This window comes from Melospiza georgiana, chromosome 2, assembly GCF_028018845.1.
Source record: "Melospiza georgiana isolate bMelGeo1 chromosome 2, bMelGeo1.pri, whole genome shotgun sequence".
Lineage (NCBI taxonomy): Eukaryota > Metazoa > Chordata > Aves > Passeriformes > Passerellidae > Melospiza > Melospiza georgiana.
In genome coordinates, this window is record NC_080431.1 from 77,795,022 (window position 1) to 77,811,528 (window position 16,507).

Below are 16,507 nucleotides of genomic sequence, written 5' to 3' on the forward strand. Positions count from 1 at the left end.
ATGAGGATCGTGTTGAACACAAACCACACACCCCATGAGGACACAGAGATGCTGTGCCCTTCTCAGCATCCATTTTGATCACCAGAAGAGGAGGGGAGAGGATGCTATCTTTGCAGGTTTGGACTGAGAACGTGTTTTTATTATTTATTCAGCATTTCTAATTGAACAGATAGACCTGCTCCTTTTAAATCCAGTCACACTGACTCCAGTGGGAGCCTTGCACCACATCAATACACTCACACTGGTTTTCCTGCCAGTTGAGCAAAAAAAATTATGGTCTAAAGGCAGGCCTGTACCTTTATGAGGTGGAAAGAGGGAAGGACTAGGACGGAAGAATAACAGGGCATTACTTGATGTAGCCATGTGTGCCTTTTTCTTGGGCATTATGGGTGACAGAGGTGTTTATTTAAGAGGAACTGGAAAATCCATTCAGAGAAGTCATCATCAGTGCAGATAAAATGCAGCACGTCTCCATGCAAATGCTCTGCCTTCAATCGCTTCCGCAGCCTCTGGGATGATTAAAGCAATTGAACTTCAAACACGAATTGGGGAGGAGCAGAAGAGATAACGGGGCTGCAGCTACTCTGGGAGAGTGAGGAGAGGCAGCTGGATCCTCAAGATCATCCCTGCCAGGCTAGCTGGGATGTTTGTCCTTCTGGCTGACCCAGAGCATCCTTCCTGCAGCTTCAGCCCTGACCACTTCACAGCGTGCCCCATCTCCCTCTGGAGCCTTCAAGGAGAGGATGGATGGGGCGTGTGGGACGTGTGCCTGCTCATGGCAGAGTACTGCAATGAAATGGTCTTCAGGACCCTTCCAACCCAAACCATTCTGTAACTCCATAACAACACCATTCCCAAGGCAATGGGTTTCTTCTCTCTCCATCACCTTCACCCCTTGCTGCTGGCAGAGCCCAAAACTCCATCCCCACAGAGGCCCAGAGGTACAACCAAGTCCTTCAGGTCTCCTCTCAAGAGCTCCTGGCCATTCCCAGAAATGTATCCCTTGACCTGCTCCACTTCAAGGAGGATAGGAACATCTCCTGCAATTCCAGATGATGGAGGCAACCCAAATGCTTCTGACAATAGGCTCCACACCACAGGTTTCACCCCAGTCCTACAGCTGCTGGCCTCAAGTCAGGTCTCAAACCTCTGCCAAGACTCCCACCTTTTGCTAATAAACCACCAAAGGATTTTCTCTTTGCCTGACCCAAACCTGAATCAAAGCACCAAGGCACTCTGTGAACAGGTCCAAGAAGGCACAAAGTCCACTTCAGACTTGGGTCCTCCCTCCTCAGTTTTCTCTTTGACAGGCCCTCAACTCACTTGCTAGTCACTTCCCAAAACCCACATCCTATAAATTCCACAGTCACAATAGCAAATATCAGACCACACTGACTCATAAGAACATTCTCCTTGTCTGTAAAACTTTCAGGATTGACCAGCAAAATCTGCTGGGTTAAAATTTAATTTTACCTCCTTTTCCCTCTCTCTTAACTGAATTTTTCTTACTGTGACTATTCTAAATCATCATGAGCACAAAAGTAATATTTGAAGGCTTGCAGCAACTGATAGTGCTGCTGCTTTTGAACAGGTCTCTCTTAGGCAGACGGGACCACCTCAAATCTGTGAGATTTATTAGAAATACTTGCTATTGGATCCACTCAGCTCTTACAAGCTGAAAGGTCTGAATGCAAGTTCCCACTGTCTTAATTTGAGCTCTTCAAACTGTTTCTGCCTTGGATGCTGCAACTCCCCCAACCTCCAGCCAGCTTTCCCGCCCCATTATTCCTTCATTTCAGCAGTGCTGCCCTTCTCTAAACACAGAGGTAAGAGTTTGCCATACAACCCTTGGAGCAGAAAGGCTGCTGGTTTCTTCTGGCCAGGGGCTGGGCATAAACTTTCCCCTTCCTTCAGGGAGATGGATACAGGCCACAATGCTGGGCACTGCATGCACTCTGTGTTCCAGACACAGAGTAATGGAATGGTTTGGGTGGGAAGGGATCTTAAAGGTCATCAAGTCCAACACCTTCTGCCATGGACAGGTACACCTCTCACTTTTCAGTGAGGATTCCTCCTCTTATGAAGACCTATTGCTTTGTGGCAGCCCAGCAAGGCTGGTGCTTGCTCCTGCTGCCATGGCTGGCAGCCAGATCCATCACCCTGCTCCCACCCAAACAAAAATGCCCACCACTGCTCTGGGGTCTGTCTGGATTCCCTGCACAGCCTGGCTTGCCCTCAGGAGGAGGCTCGGAGCATGTTCCTAACCCTTCTGAGCAGCAAGCAGAGAGTGTGGGCTGAGCACAGCGCTCTGGGATCAGGACTAAGCCCCTTCCTTCTCTCCAGACACTGCCCTGCCCCAAGCTCTGCATCTCTTCAGACACTGATGTTGCAGCAGCTCCCGGCTGGAGCAGCAGTCTGGGAGCATGGATGAGATGCACCCTGTGACACAGGGAGGGGTTTCACTCCCCTGCACGGGACAGGACCCTGGCACAGCCCGTGTCAGATGCAATAAATCACCACTCCCCTGCTCCTGCACGAAGACCTGCCCGGATCCAAAGGCAACACTTGCTGGGCAGGCAGCCAGCGCTCACCATCCCCATCCTGCACTCATGCAGCAGTGCTAGCCTGGCTCTGAGAAAGTAGAGTTTGCAGCTGCAGCTTTTATCAAATCAAGGCTTCCCCTTGCTCAGCAGAGAAATCACCTCCCTTAATCACCCCTAAGCAATCCTCACAGTATTTACACATGCTCAAACAACTGGTAGGACCAGCTCTTCAAGGATTTGGGAGCAACAAGCCTGCAAACATTTCATAGGACACTTTTGATTATCAGGGTGTGCCTCAGAAAATATAAAACAAATGAAGCCCAAACCCAGAGAGACAAACAGACATGCATCCTTCATCTCTATACAGGACAGGAGGAAATGGTGGAACAGCCCAGGAGGGGCTGTGAAGGGATGGAGTCAACCAAAGCCACCTGCATCCTGCACCATGGAGTCAGGGGAGCTCAAACCAGTGGAAATGTGATGAAAACTGGGTCAGAGGGTGCTTGCTGCAAGGGAGGGATGCCTTTTGTCACTCAGAGAAATCACTGTATGGATTGTTTGGAGATGTAACCAAAAGAACTCCAGCAACAAGCACAAAAACATGGGGCAACATGGCTTAAGGGAAGATAATGCAGGAGCAGAGCTGGAGCTTTGCCCTTTTCACCAGGAGCTCAGAGAGACCTGCTGCTGCCTGTCGTGCTGTAGCTACATTGGAAGCAATATTCTGGGTACCTTTCCTGGTCTGCCACAGCCCTGTTTGATAGCTATGTCTAGGTCACAGGATAACCCTTGAAGGAATCAACCAGGGCTGCAGTCTCCCTCACGTAAGGATGAGCTGCAGCCAGGCAAGGAGAAAATTTTATAGAATCATGAAACCACAGAATGGTTTGGGTTGGAAAAGACCTTACAGATGATCTAGTTCCAACCCCTCTGCCATGAGGCATCTAGAGCAGGTTGCTCAAAGCCCCATCAAACCTGGCCTTGAACACTGCTGAGGATGGGGTATCCACAGCTTTACTGGGTGACCTGTGCCAGTGCCTCAACATCCTCACAGGAAAGAATTTCTTCCTACCATCTAATCTGAACCTGCTCTCTCCCAGTTTGAAGCCATTCCCCCTTGTCCTATCTCCCCATGCCCTTGTAAAAAGTCTCTGCTCTCTTGCAGCCCCTTTATGTTCTGGAACGTGCTCCAAAGTTTCCTTGATCCCTTCTCTTCTCCAGGCTGAATAATTTCAACTCCCTCAGCCTGGAGAAGAAAAGGGTTCAAGGAAACTTTAGTGGAGGTGCTCCAGCCCTCTGACTGTCTTCATGGCCTCTCCTGGTGTCTTTCCAACATATCTGTCTACTGCTGGGGGGTGTGATAAGCTGGGCAAGTCTCTGCATGGTATGGAGAAGGAGCCCTCTCCCACAAATCATTTCAGAGCTTCACATTAAGCCTTCCAGCCTCCCAGCATGGGGCAGACTTTAGGTGGTTGGGATGCTTTATAGTCCCCTCTCCCTTTAACCTTGGTTCCCAATGGATGGAAGTCACAGGACAGGAGGGAACAGAGCTGATGCTCAGATGGATGGTGGAATGACTAAAACTGGTCATTTCTGCACAAGGGCAAACCAAGGGGCGGGGAGAGCTTTTCTCTGCCAGAAGAGTATTTTAAGGCAAAATGCATCAAAGTGTTATTGAACTGGGACACAAAAGCTGCAGGCAGGGGCTTAGGAGCTCAGTCCAGCCCCTCTGAAGGGCTGGACCAGGCCCAAAGGAGCCAGGCTCTGACCTAGATGCTGCAAACCCCGCGGGCTCCCAGCACGGCTTTGCAGGGGTATCATCTGTCACATCTCCAGTCCAGGAAGATCCCCAAAGCATGAGGATCTGCAATTTTGGCTGAAAAACCAATGCATCATGTAGAAAAACAAAAACTGTGAAGTCTCCTTGGCCACAGAGTGGAGCAGAAAGGATTTTTTCCCAGAGAGGGTGAAAAACTCAATGGCAACCATTCCTGTTTCCCTCCACGACCTCAAGAAGTCATCCCCATGTCAAAGGGGTGCCTCCTACAGTGCAGGTGAATGAAAATTCTCCATGGTCTGAAAGGGAGAGCTCAGAGCAGGTAAAGGGTTAACGCAGCCAGACAAACATAGCTTCCATGAAGCCACAGGGTCTGTGTCCCTTTTCTGCAGTGCCCAGAGCCTGGCCCTTTCTCCCTGGGTAATCAGCTGGAAGTGAGCAGAGCCGAGTGATCACCGCCCCTGTTCCCCACCCGTGACAGTGCCCTCAGGGCTGGGAGATGCAGGAGCCCTGTCTGGGCCTCGTTCCCCACCTGTGACAGTGCCCCTGGGGCTGGGAGATGCAGGAGCACCGTCTGGCCCCAGCAGGCCAGCACAAGCCCACTGCCGAGGCCTTGTGCCCCACAGCCCCTCAGAGGAGCAGCTGAAGGTGAGGCATGAAGACATAAGTAAGTAAACTGTGCCCAAGCGTGCCCTGCCCCACCACTGCATGAGCAGAGGGCAACAAACACCTCTGGGTGGGCTGAGGAGGCTTCTACAAGGAAGGGGTTTCACCTCTGGACATCTGCAGAGAAAGGGCTTGACAACTCTGGAGACTGGCGAGGAGGAAGAGAGAGAGCCTGATCCCAGCCTTCAAGGCACAGCTGCATCCTTCTCCTTCTCTCTGTATTAACCTGATGCTGCCCTGCTTGGAGAGAGCATTAGGAGAAGAATCTTGGCATCTCTGGACAGCCAAAAATATCCAATAATTAATGCACAAGCGTGAGCAGATTTAGAGGATGCACTCGTTCTTCATATCATCATCCCCCAGCACAAATACTGCCTAAATTCCTCTTGGGATCAGAGCCAAAGCCTTTTTTAAAGCATGGATGCTTTGTTATTAATCCGTACAGCAACCAGGAAAGGGAGAGATGGATTCATTTTATTGAGGCATAATCAAAGACAAAAAATATCTCAGCTGGGCATCATCTGCTTCATGGCTGGTCTGGTCCCACATCAGGAAGATGGTGAGACCTGCTTGGCTAACACAGCCCTTCCCAAAGGAGACACCGGGACAGGGTGTCTGGACCACAGAGTCCTGCCCTCCCACACTGACAAATGCTAAGACCTCCTTGTATCACAGCCAAGCACCTTGCAAGAGAGGTGACGTGCTCTAATTCACACCCTCCTACTCTCCTCTGGTGTGACACAGTTGCAGAGCCTCTAGACAAGCCTCCTAAGCTACACTGAATGAATTCACACCCCAGCACCAACACTGCCCTCAGTTTAAATTGCTCTTCTGCCTGCCTGGAGCTCACCCCTTGGATATATTTGGAGTCAGCAAGCACATCCTCTCTCTGCCTTTGTTTCGCTGGGCTTGGCTTTTATAGCCTCGTATAATAACTCTCCATCCCTCTGAGCTGCTTCAGAGCCCTTTTCCCTGCACCTGCTCCAGGCTGAGTTAATCCCTCTCAAGCACCAGATCGAAGAGCCTGGTCCTTCCACGTTAACTCTTCCGTGCCCATGTCCCACAAACACCCTTTGCCTGTTTCCCTTCACCTTTTTGCAACACCCCCAGGGGCACCCAGGACCAAAGCAGCCCTGAACCCCCCGTCTCAGCTATCCCAATACGATTCAATCTCTGAACACAGCACAAAGACCAGACACAGCGTGCCCCAGTGTACAGGCTGGTGTACAACTTAGGGGCCAGCCCCATAGCCTGAGCTCAGCTGTTGCCCTCTGGCCGAGCACCCCATCCACCTCTCAGCTTGGTTTTGCAGGCAGATCTCAGCATGAAAAATGAGAATGAGCTCAGATCCTCCCTTAAAGGCTTTAAGCAGATTTAAGCTCTGCTGCGTGGGCTTAATCTGTCCAGCAGTGCCCTTTGTCACCTCCCCCAGCCCCCCCTGGCAGAAATCTTCTCCCCTGACATACTCCCACATGCACCGTGTAAACTGTCAGCACATCCAGGTAAAGGAGACCTGGAGCATCTCCTTTCCCCAAAAATGAGAGCACAGCTACAGGCCAGTCCCCTTCAGTAATAGTTCTGGGTTTCCATCTCCCTCCACCTCAGAGGCTTGAGAATACCCATGGCAGTTGTCAATCACCAGCTGAAAGCTCCCTTGAACAGAAAATGCCGTGGTGGACACAGCAGCGGGGCAGGGATTTTCTCGGGCTTGTGGCCATGTCAAAGGCACACCTCAGTCATTTCATACAGGGACTGGGGTGCTGATGACAGGGAGCAGGCTGGACTTGAGTCTGCCACAAACCTGACTGCCTTGGTCACATCACTTTGCCCCTATTTCATGTGTCACTGCTTTGCAGATGGCATTATTCCTTCTGCGTGTCATCATGGTGTCCTTACAACATGACAAAGGGACTTGATTTCTACTCTGAGCAGGGCCTGCTAGAGCAAGCCCTGCTGCCTTCCTCAAAACCTGCTTTTCCTTTCACTCATAACTTGATCCTTAATTCTGGTGCCAACAAGAAAGTTTTTCCCAACCAGTTCTGGCACATGGCTGCTGGCAAGCACCAGCCACCGAGCGAGCCAGCCCCCACGCACACAGCAGCACCTGTACACAGGCACCCGTGCAGGAGGGGTTCAGACCTCACATCCCACTCCTAGGGGTACAAAAAGGGTTTCTGAAAGAGCATCTCTCGCTCCCCCTTGGGTTTTACAACCCCACTGCTGGGTCATGGGCTGGAGCTGAGCTCCAGGTGATTCACATGAAAGAGCTGCTTAAATAAGCAGGAGGCAGCTGATGTTCCTGGGAAGAGCAGGTGGAAATAGAACCCACCAGGACAGATATGCCTGTAGCAATATATTGCACGGAGCAGGAGTGAGTGGTGAGCACTTGCATCAGGCTCTGCACCTCCATCCATGCCTGACTCTGCTGCTTTTCCCCTGCCCTAGTCCTTGCTGCCCCAAGGATGCTGCCAACAGGTGACTCCTGCTCTCACCTGTGTCCCAAAATTTGTTCCTCCTCAACTCACTGCTACCCTGAGCAGCAGGGCCAGCCAGGCTCCCTGCACCTTGGGCTACCCACTCTCCATGTGCAGAGCAATGGGTGAAAGATGCAGCTCCAGGGACCCCGTGTTGCCTTCCCTCCAGTTTAACAGCGGTTCAGCACGCTTGGAACTCAGGCTGACCCAGGCAGGAGGATCCATGAAGATATAAGATGGGATGGAGATAAAAGGTGCCCTGGGGAAAGCCTGCAGCAAGGTCCTTGCTGGATGCAGAAGACAAGCAGCTGAGGATTTAAGAGCATTCTCCACCGCACACTGAGCTCCCTGCTCTGCTTCCAGCTCCATTTGCTGTGGCTGCACTCCCCACCAAGCTCAGAGCTAGCACAGCATCCAGGCAGAAATGGTAACTGGAGATAAATAACTGGTTATCTATCCAAGCACGACACAGGCTGGATCTGCAGAGCCAGGCGTGCAGCCCACACTCACCTGCAGCCACCAGAGTGGGAGGTGAGGGACAGAAGACCAGAGCCACATCCAGTGGGACACCCTCTGCCAGAAAGCACCAAGCTGGTGTCTCAAGCTCAAAATAGCATGTTTCAGGGAAGGGAGGAAAGACTGGTATTTGGGAAATCCAGATTCCTATCTCAGCTTGGAAACCCCAAAGCCACCAGTATCCTGCACCCCAGCAGCGAGTTAGCCTTTCTTGAGAGCAGGAGCTCTCTCTCGCCTTAACTTTCCAGGAGACTTTCCAAAAGCCCTGTGTTTGTCCCAGAAAAATGGAACAAAGAACAATACTGAAACCTCAGGATTTTTTCTCAGCGCAGAAATCCTGCTGCTCTCCAGCCAGCACCCAGGCCTCGATGCTCAAAGTTTCTGTCCAGCCCAGCTCCACAAGCTGAACTGGGGGGCACTTGTGGGGTTTTAACCATCCGGGACGCAACTTTCCCATGCACCACGCCGAGTACCCCGACTTCAGCACCCCCAAACACCGGCGCTCACACCAGCGCTTGCTGAAGGCAAAGGCAGCAGCGTGCTCCGCGCAGGGGAGGCGCAGGGCGCCCGCTTCGGGCTTTTTCCCCCAAATCCCTTTAGGCATTGGGCACACACACGCTCGCACACCAACACACACGCCCCCACCCCGGAGTGCAGCTGCTGCGCGGCTCCCAAAGCCACAGGTGCCCCCGAGCATCCCCCGAGGACGCGGCGGGACCCCGGGCGGGGCGCGGAGCCGTCCCCCCGCGGCGGGAGCAGCGGCGGGGCTGCAGGGACGAGCCCCCCTTCCCGGGGCCGGGGGGCGCCTTACCTGCCCGCGGCTGGAGCGGTGCCCGGTGCCCGTGCCGGTGCCGGTGCCGCCGCTCCGGGCGCGCCGCTGCCCGCAGCGCTTCGCCTCCCGCAAGCACCGCCCCGACGGGCGGGCCGGGACCGGGACCGCGCCTGCGCCCCGCGCTCCGGGCGCCACGGAACCGGCACCGGGGCACGCCGCGGAACCGGCACCGGCACTGCGAACGGCACCGGGGATGGGAACCGGCACCGCGAATGGGAACCGGCGCTGGGATCGGGAATGGGAACCAGGGACCGGGAACCGGATCGGGAACCGGACAGCGAACCGGCACCGGGAACTCTCACTAGGAATGGGAACCGGCACCGGAAACCGGCACTCCCCACTGCTGGGAGCTGTGGTCGCTACTGGGAGTGGGGACTGGCACCACCCGGTAGGGGGAAATGGGAACGGTGCCAGCTGGCGCTGGTCCAGGACTCGGGGACCAGTCTGGTGAACCGGGATCCGGGTCCAACATTGCCCGGGCACCAGGACCTGGCATCGTCCAGAAAATGTGTCCATCACTGGGAACAGGGGCTGGCACCGGTTTGGGTAGGGAACAGAAATGGGGAACTGGGGCTACCCTGACACCTGCAGCACCACCTGGGAGCTGGAACTGGGACCAGCACCTGCATACCCGGACACTGGCACTGCCACTGGGACCTTCCAGGCATTGGCACTTGGCCCAGCATTGCCCTGGCACCGGATAGTAGGACAAGGCACTGCCTGGGACCTTGCCCTGTCACTGGGAGCTAGACAAGCTGGAGCGCCATGCACCACCACCAGCTGGGCCACCGAGACACCAGCTGGGACTGGGAGGCTTTGGGACATAACCCATGGAGGGTGCAGGGGAGAGTCATCAGAGATTGTAGGATTTGGGTGCAAAGGGCACATCCCCTGTAAGGAATAGCATGGGACATGGTCACAGAGGTTGAGGAGATGTGTTTTCCAGCCCAAGACCAAAGTTAATCCGCTTTTCTCTTTTGTAAGAGGGAAGCTGAGGCACTGGGAGGAGGGGATTCAAAGGCTGGGCATGCACTTGGCCCACCTGCACATCCATGGAGGTCCATGTGCAACAGGCATCGTGGGGCTGGTGTTGGGCCAGGTGTCCAGGCTGCTGGAAAGCTTTCCCAGCTCACAAAAAGACATTCAAGAGGGGAAAACCAAACAAGAGCCACACAAAAGTGCATCCTTCTCGGTGGGAAGGAGCCAGTGAGGTTTTTACAGACCCACTGTCAGGGGCAGCTCTGATCTGATGTGCTGACTTGACACACAAGCCTCATTGGTAGTGTTCATGGTTGATCATAATTTAAGCCAAAAATAGATGGCAAGGAAAGAACAACTAAAGAAAACATTTGGAAGTGACAAGAATAAACTTCTCACATTTAAAATCGTGGGTGGTCAGACTCTTCTAATCAACAAAATAAAAGGGCTAGAAAACCAGGGTTAGCTGCTGCCTGCCAGTGACAGTGTGAATGCTTAAGGACATCTGCTTGCCACATAAGCAGTAATGCAGTGAAATTTTGGTGATAAAATTAGAAAGGAGGCCGTGCCCAGAGCAGCACTGGCCTGGCACAGGCTTCTGTTCCCATCGAGGTGTCACCTGCAGCTGTACGTGGTCACCACGAATCACATGAGTGATTCACCTCCGCTAGGACCAGCCATTTCCTCCAGTTTCTCATTATCTGAAACCCTCCTGAACTTCTCGTATTACGGCATTTTCCTGTTAGTTTTGTAATTTCATTACTTATTCAATTCATACAATATTTGTGCTACAATAATTTCAATTCATTTATTAGTTAAATGAATAGGAAAGCCAAAAATCTGTAGTTGCATTAAGGCTCTGTTTGGCAGCAAAAGCTGTTTTCTAACATTTTTTTTCCTTCTCTTTGCTTGTTTTCCCCTCTCCCCCACAGATCTCAGAGCTGCTCAAAACCAGGTGTTTCATACACCTCTGTTCTGTCCCCTCATTAAAATCACCCAAGAAAATGGCCCTAACCCTTGCTGTATTTAGGTCTCAAACCTGTCAGTGCTGAACCATCATCCCTCCATGGTGGGAAACTCCAGCAGCAAAAGGCAAAGAACAAAATAAAAGACAAACCTTCAGTCTATGAAAATTTTTAAGGGGGAAGAGCAGACCCTAAACAGGTCTCCAACCCCAGAATCCCCTTTATAGTCTTAAAACCAGCTGCCAGGCAGACGAGGGCAGGCATGGAAGGTGCTGCTGCTGCCCCCTGGGAGGGCAAGGAGAGCATAGAGCCTCTTTTGATTTGTGATGTGTTTTAATTGAGAGACACTCCATCAGTGTAAGTTAATTAATGTGGTCATCCATCCTTCCTCTCAGCAGTACAGGCACCTCTTGCCCAGTTAGCCAGTGTGGGCTTGCTTTAACAGAAAGTAATTTCCTACTGAGCTGTTTCACCAGTTTGACCCCAAAGCTGCTGAAGGGGAGGATCTCACTGCTGGGGACACGGGGACAGAGGGGCACAGGGTGGAGTTTGTCACCCACAGGGGTGATGAGTGATGCTGTGCAGAGCTGGATGAAAGGATTAAAAAGAGGAAAAATGAAAAGAGAAAAAGGACTCACCCTTAAGACAAATCAACAGCAGGAGCCTGGCTTTTATTTTGTTAGCAGGCTGGAAAGCACTAGGGAAAAGCTGGAAAACATTAGGGAGAAGCTCTTCCACCGCATTTAAGCAGCAAGTGAGTCCCCAGACAATCCTCTTGCCCCACAGGGAAGTGGAGCCCCAGCCTGCACTCGTGGCAGGCCCAGATCTTCCTGATTAACTTAGTTGCATTTTCGATTTCAGCCTCAGTGGGGGAAGGAAAATTATGTAAATAGGATTTATAACGACACTTCACGTGTCCTCAGTGCCATGCAAATGAAGCCACAGCGACAGGGCTGACATGGAGGCTGTGCAGGGGAAAGGAAGAAATAACAATGCTTTAAAACCAGACCCCAAAAATAAGTAGGAATAAGGTAAAAGGCCAAGTGGATGAGGAAAGCTGAAGCTGGTGATTCCTCCAACAAATAGAATATCATGATTCACTATGGGATTTCAAAGCAGATAACTTAGTGAGGTTTTCCTTCCTCCCAGGAATATTTGTTGTTCCTTCTCATTCTGGGAACCCCCAAGGTGAGATTTAATCCCGGGATGGTTCGAAGTGAGTGTCTGCCTGCCCAAAGCAGTGGGAGTTGAAGAGCTGCTCAATCCTGCCATCCCTGCTCCTGCAACGCCAGCTTTCCCCTCCCGAGGGCATGTCTGGGTGAGAAAAGTGAGATGATTGCAGATGGGCAGTTGGTGCCTGTATCCTCGCTTTTATGCCATGGAGATTCAGGGAGCAACCTCCAACAGCCCCATCCCCAAGGCAGGAGCTGCCTGGGGAGAGTTCTAACTCTGGTGAGTGATCCCATCAGGTTGCAATCTGCTGCTCCTCTTTGAAGACATCACCAAATGAGCTTCTGGTTGTCCATCTGCACTTGAATGAAATCTCATTGTTCAGAATTCTGCAAAGTTTTTCATCTCCGAGTTGCAGTCTCTGGAATACCAGTAATGTATTCTCTCCTTTCCCTCTCCACATGATTGCAGCATAATCTCCTACTCACTTGATTTATTTAGGCAGGCCTTCAGATGCTCCAGTAATGGGAGTCATTTAGGTCCCTCTGCAGATATGTATTTATTTATTGCTGTTCATTTAAACTGCAGAGCCAGTTGGCAGGAGAGACGCAAGACTGGGGTCACAAGGATGTTAAATTATTCGCTGTCAAAAATAGCTGGTTGAGAAAGTTAAATTAAGCAAGGTCACTCAAGGTCATAGTCAATCACCAGTGGGAGGAGATGGGCATTAATTAGCTCTTTTATTTATGGGGGTCATCATGACCAAAGGACCAGCAGTTGTAACAAAAAGGCCAACTGTAGCAACTCCTCGTATTTTTGGCAGAAGCAGCTCTTGGATGAGAAGCTGAATTGCTGCCCTTGACCATGTTGGAGAAGTTGAGGCTATTGAAAGGCAACGTTGTGATGCTCAGCAAGCCCCACAAAGCATGGGTGGGGGACTTTCCCCTTTCAAAGCCTGTCTCGGGGCTGAACTCAGCAATGCTCCTTCCACAAAAAACCTTTGCCAGTGGTTGGGGAGGTGCTTAGCAGGGGGGAGGTCTCAGAAGGCACCTGAGATACTTGGGGATATCTGGCTGCTCATGCAGACAGGCCCTTGACTGAGATTTTGCCACCTCCCTTGGCAGACAGTTCAGAAGCTGCATATCCATTCTGCTAATACTTGTATTTCATTTCCCATTTGAACTTCATCAGCAGCTTCTTGCTATTATGGGACCTCGTAATACCCTTTTCCTCCTTGTTTAAGACTGCCTAGGGTCAGGCCTCTCCGGCCTTTTCATTCTCCTCTACCATGCACTGCCAGGGACATGACTTAGTGGAGGAATGTCTGGGCTCAATGACCTTAGAGGACTTGCCCAAGTAAGTGCTCCAACTCAAGTAAGTCTATGACCAGTTTAGGTGGGAAATTCAGTTCATAAACTGGGTAGGAATAACCTGGCAGCCAGAAGATCCTCACTTTGTAGCTTGCTGCATGACCATGCCCAGGAGAGCAGCACGAACACGACAGCCAAGTATTTAATGGCAGCATTGACATCTTTACCCAAAGATCTGTATTGTAACTGTTCATCATGAAAAGACCCCCTTTTTCCCAGTTTCTGCAGACAATGCAAGGTGGAAACCATAAGCCACCCTCTCCCCACTGAATACACTGGCTGTGGTTCGGGGTGCACATGCACTGTGATCCGCACTGCGGCCGGCTGCAAACAGCTCATGCTAATTGAGAACTCTGCTGGGAAATCCATACCATTAATTAATTGCCTTTATCAGCACTCACTTCTGCACAGTCACAAATCAGCTCTCTACTGGGCTGCCTGCTAGTAAAACAACACGGAAGGGAAACAACAAGGAGCTCCTTGATTAGAGGAATGAAATCAGGGCATCGGGGTTTGTACTGGAGGAGAGGATTGATGTTGCCCCTGAAATGAGGGTGGGAGCTGTGGCCCTGAGAGATGCTGAGACTGGCCTTTCTGAAAATTTAGTGAGGTAAATCAGCAGAGGAAAGGTTATCTGGGATTGTATCTAAAGAAGGTAACTCAGGTATGACAAACCAAGTTCTGGCAGCACCTGTCTGCTTAAGCATTTAGTCTTCTCCTCTATCCTGAATCCTCCTTGAATTCTTCTCATTGGAGGTGACACCAGGTGACACAAGCATGAGAAATGGGGCTGAGGTCCCCAGTCTCATGGCCATGTGAGCAACCTTTTGCTCAGCACTGCATAATCAGAAGAAAGCTGGACTTACTCTAACACCTTTCCTACTCTGCATTGCTCTGGTCTCCTACATGAGTGCTTCACAGAACCACAGAATGGTTTGGGTTGGAAGGGACCTTAAAGATCACCTAATAACAGCCCCCCTGCCATGGACAGGAACATCTTTTGCTAGACCAGGTTGCTCCAAGCCCCATCCAACCTGCCCTTGAACACACCCAGGGATGGGTGGGACCTCTGTTACAGAGACGGGCTTAGAGAGTTAGTGTTGTTCAGCCTGGAGAAGAGAAGGCCCCAGGGAGACCTTAAAGCATATTCTGGTGCCTAAAGGGGCTACAGGAGAGCTGCAGAGGGACTTTTAACAAGGGCATGGAGTGGTAGGACATGGGGGAATGGCTTCAAAGTGACAGGGAAGGTTTATATTAGATATTAGCAAGAAATTCATTTATATGAGGATGTTGAGGCACTGGCGCAGATTGCCCAGAGAAGCTGTGGCTGCTCCATCCCTGGAAATGTTCAAGGCCAGGCTGGGTAAGGGCCTGGAGCAACCTGGTCTCATGAAAAGTGTTCTGTGGATGGCAGGGGCTTGGAACTAAATGGCCATTTAGTTCTCTGCCAACAAAAACCATTCTACAATTCCTGGCCACAAACCCTCCAGGGCTTTGGTCAACATTCAGCCATGACCACCCTTCTGGAGAGGGCCAGGGCTCAGCTGCTTTGGCAGGAGTACACCTCTGCCTGAGAGCAGACAGTGTTATAGAAGGTCAGTCAATTATCTTGATTTTTACACAGGATTTTCCACAGTGAAAAGCAAGACTGTTTGGAAAACAAGCAGGTTGCCAGCAATCCTACATTCCCTAGAGTGGAGAGGAAGGAAAGGAGCAAATGGCACCGCTGTCCTCTCAACTGCTCTTTGTTTATGACAGGTTAGAAGCAACCCTAACAAATGCTGACTCCAAACCATCCTGACAAGCATTTTTCAGGCAATTTGCCTGCCCTTTCTATTCTTCCCTGAAAAAAGGAAGTTTTTTCCATTTCTGCCACCATCTCTGCCTTCACCTCCCAGCAGAGAGACATGGAAACTCCTGATCCAACAGCTCCTGAGCTGGGTAAGGCAGAGCTGCATATCAAGGCTCTTCCGCAAAACTCATCTTGCAGATAAGTAGCTTGTTTTGATATAAGATCAAATAAGATCTTGGATTGACAAGTCTAAATCATCCCTGGGATCACTTGAATTACTTTGGATTTACACTGGTATAACAGAGACCTAGTTTTGCTTGATAAAATCTTCCCTCTCCTACCAGACATGCTCTCTGTGCAAAGGCAGTGGCTTGTTCCTGAAGGACTCACAGAAAGGCAGAATTTACTTTTCCTAAGGAAATTTTGGAAAACCCTGCTATGTTTCGAGTTTCTCCTTGTTTCCCAGCTGCCTAGCAATATTGCCCATTTATAAGGTGTAGATACATCAAAGCACTGCCTGGTTCCTGTGGCAGAAGACTTTGTTGTTCCAGGCAGTGACCCTCAGATGTTACTTTTGGACTGCCCTCCTTGGCTTTTGGAGTGGCCATACCTGGAGAGGAGGAGCAGGGAAGTGTTGGACCTCGTAGGAACACCTTGACCAAGTCCTTGCTACCACTAATGTAGAGCAAAGCTCCCAGAAGAAGACAAATGTGACTCAGATGATTCTCTGCAAGGCAAGACAATAAGATGAGTAGCCAGTGGCTCAAAAAGGACAAATTTGCCCAGGAATTTATTAATTTTGTGCAGTATATTTCTTACTGAGCTACCTCCAATGAACTCCAGGATCTATGGACTGGCCACTCACATCCCCTGCACTTCAATGAAATGGATGTTTTGGAGGGGCTGAGGTACTTTCTCATGGTGGCCACGTTTTCCAACAGTGCCTTTTCCCCTGCACCAGGAACTATGCCCTCCTGTTTTCATCACTGACACCCCATGGGAACTTGACCCCTGTGAATTTCCCCACCACTTCCAAGGCAGATATTTTCATTCCACAACCTTCTCCTCTTCAGCAAGGAACATCTGTAGGACATGTCCTGGAGGCTTGTAGGGTACTTCCTTCTATGTATTGTTTATCAGCCTAACCTTGACCTAGCATCAGCGTGCAGCCAACTCTAGCACTTGTGCTGACTCCTACACTTGGTGAGGAAACCAACTCCAAAATCTGCTCCCAGGTGTCTCTGATTACAGAGCTCAAGGGAAATTGCTTGGGTATTAATTGGAGAGGTCACCTCCACACCTCAGCTTCATCCGGGCTGAGATTCAAACACAAGGCAAGCATAAAACCATCAGTGCAGTCAAGATTTATTTGCTGCAGTACAGACAGGCTGGAAAGGTAGGCTGTGGGGGAAAACAATAGTGAT

At 50.9% G+C, this 16,507-nt stretch overlaps 1 protein-coding gene across 1 annotated transcript in view; it reads right to left on the reverse strand.

Moving 5' to 3' along the window:
- The window catches only part of CAPN5 (calpain 5), a 53,103-nt gene extending 44,233 nt beyond the window's left edge, over positions 1–8,870 (reverse strand). Inside the window, exon 1 of the mRNA XM_058045182.1 lies at positions 8,788–8,870. The gene's annotated coding sequence lies outside the window, so the exon portion shown is untranslated. The remainder of the gene's footprint in view (positions 1–8,787) is intronic.
- Between the last annotated feature and the right edge of the window lie 7,637 nt (positions 8,871–16,507).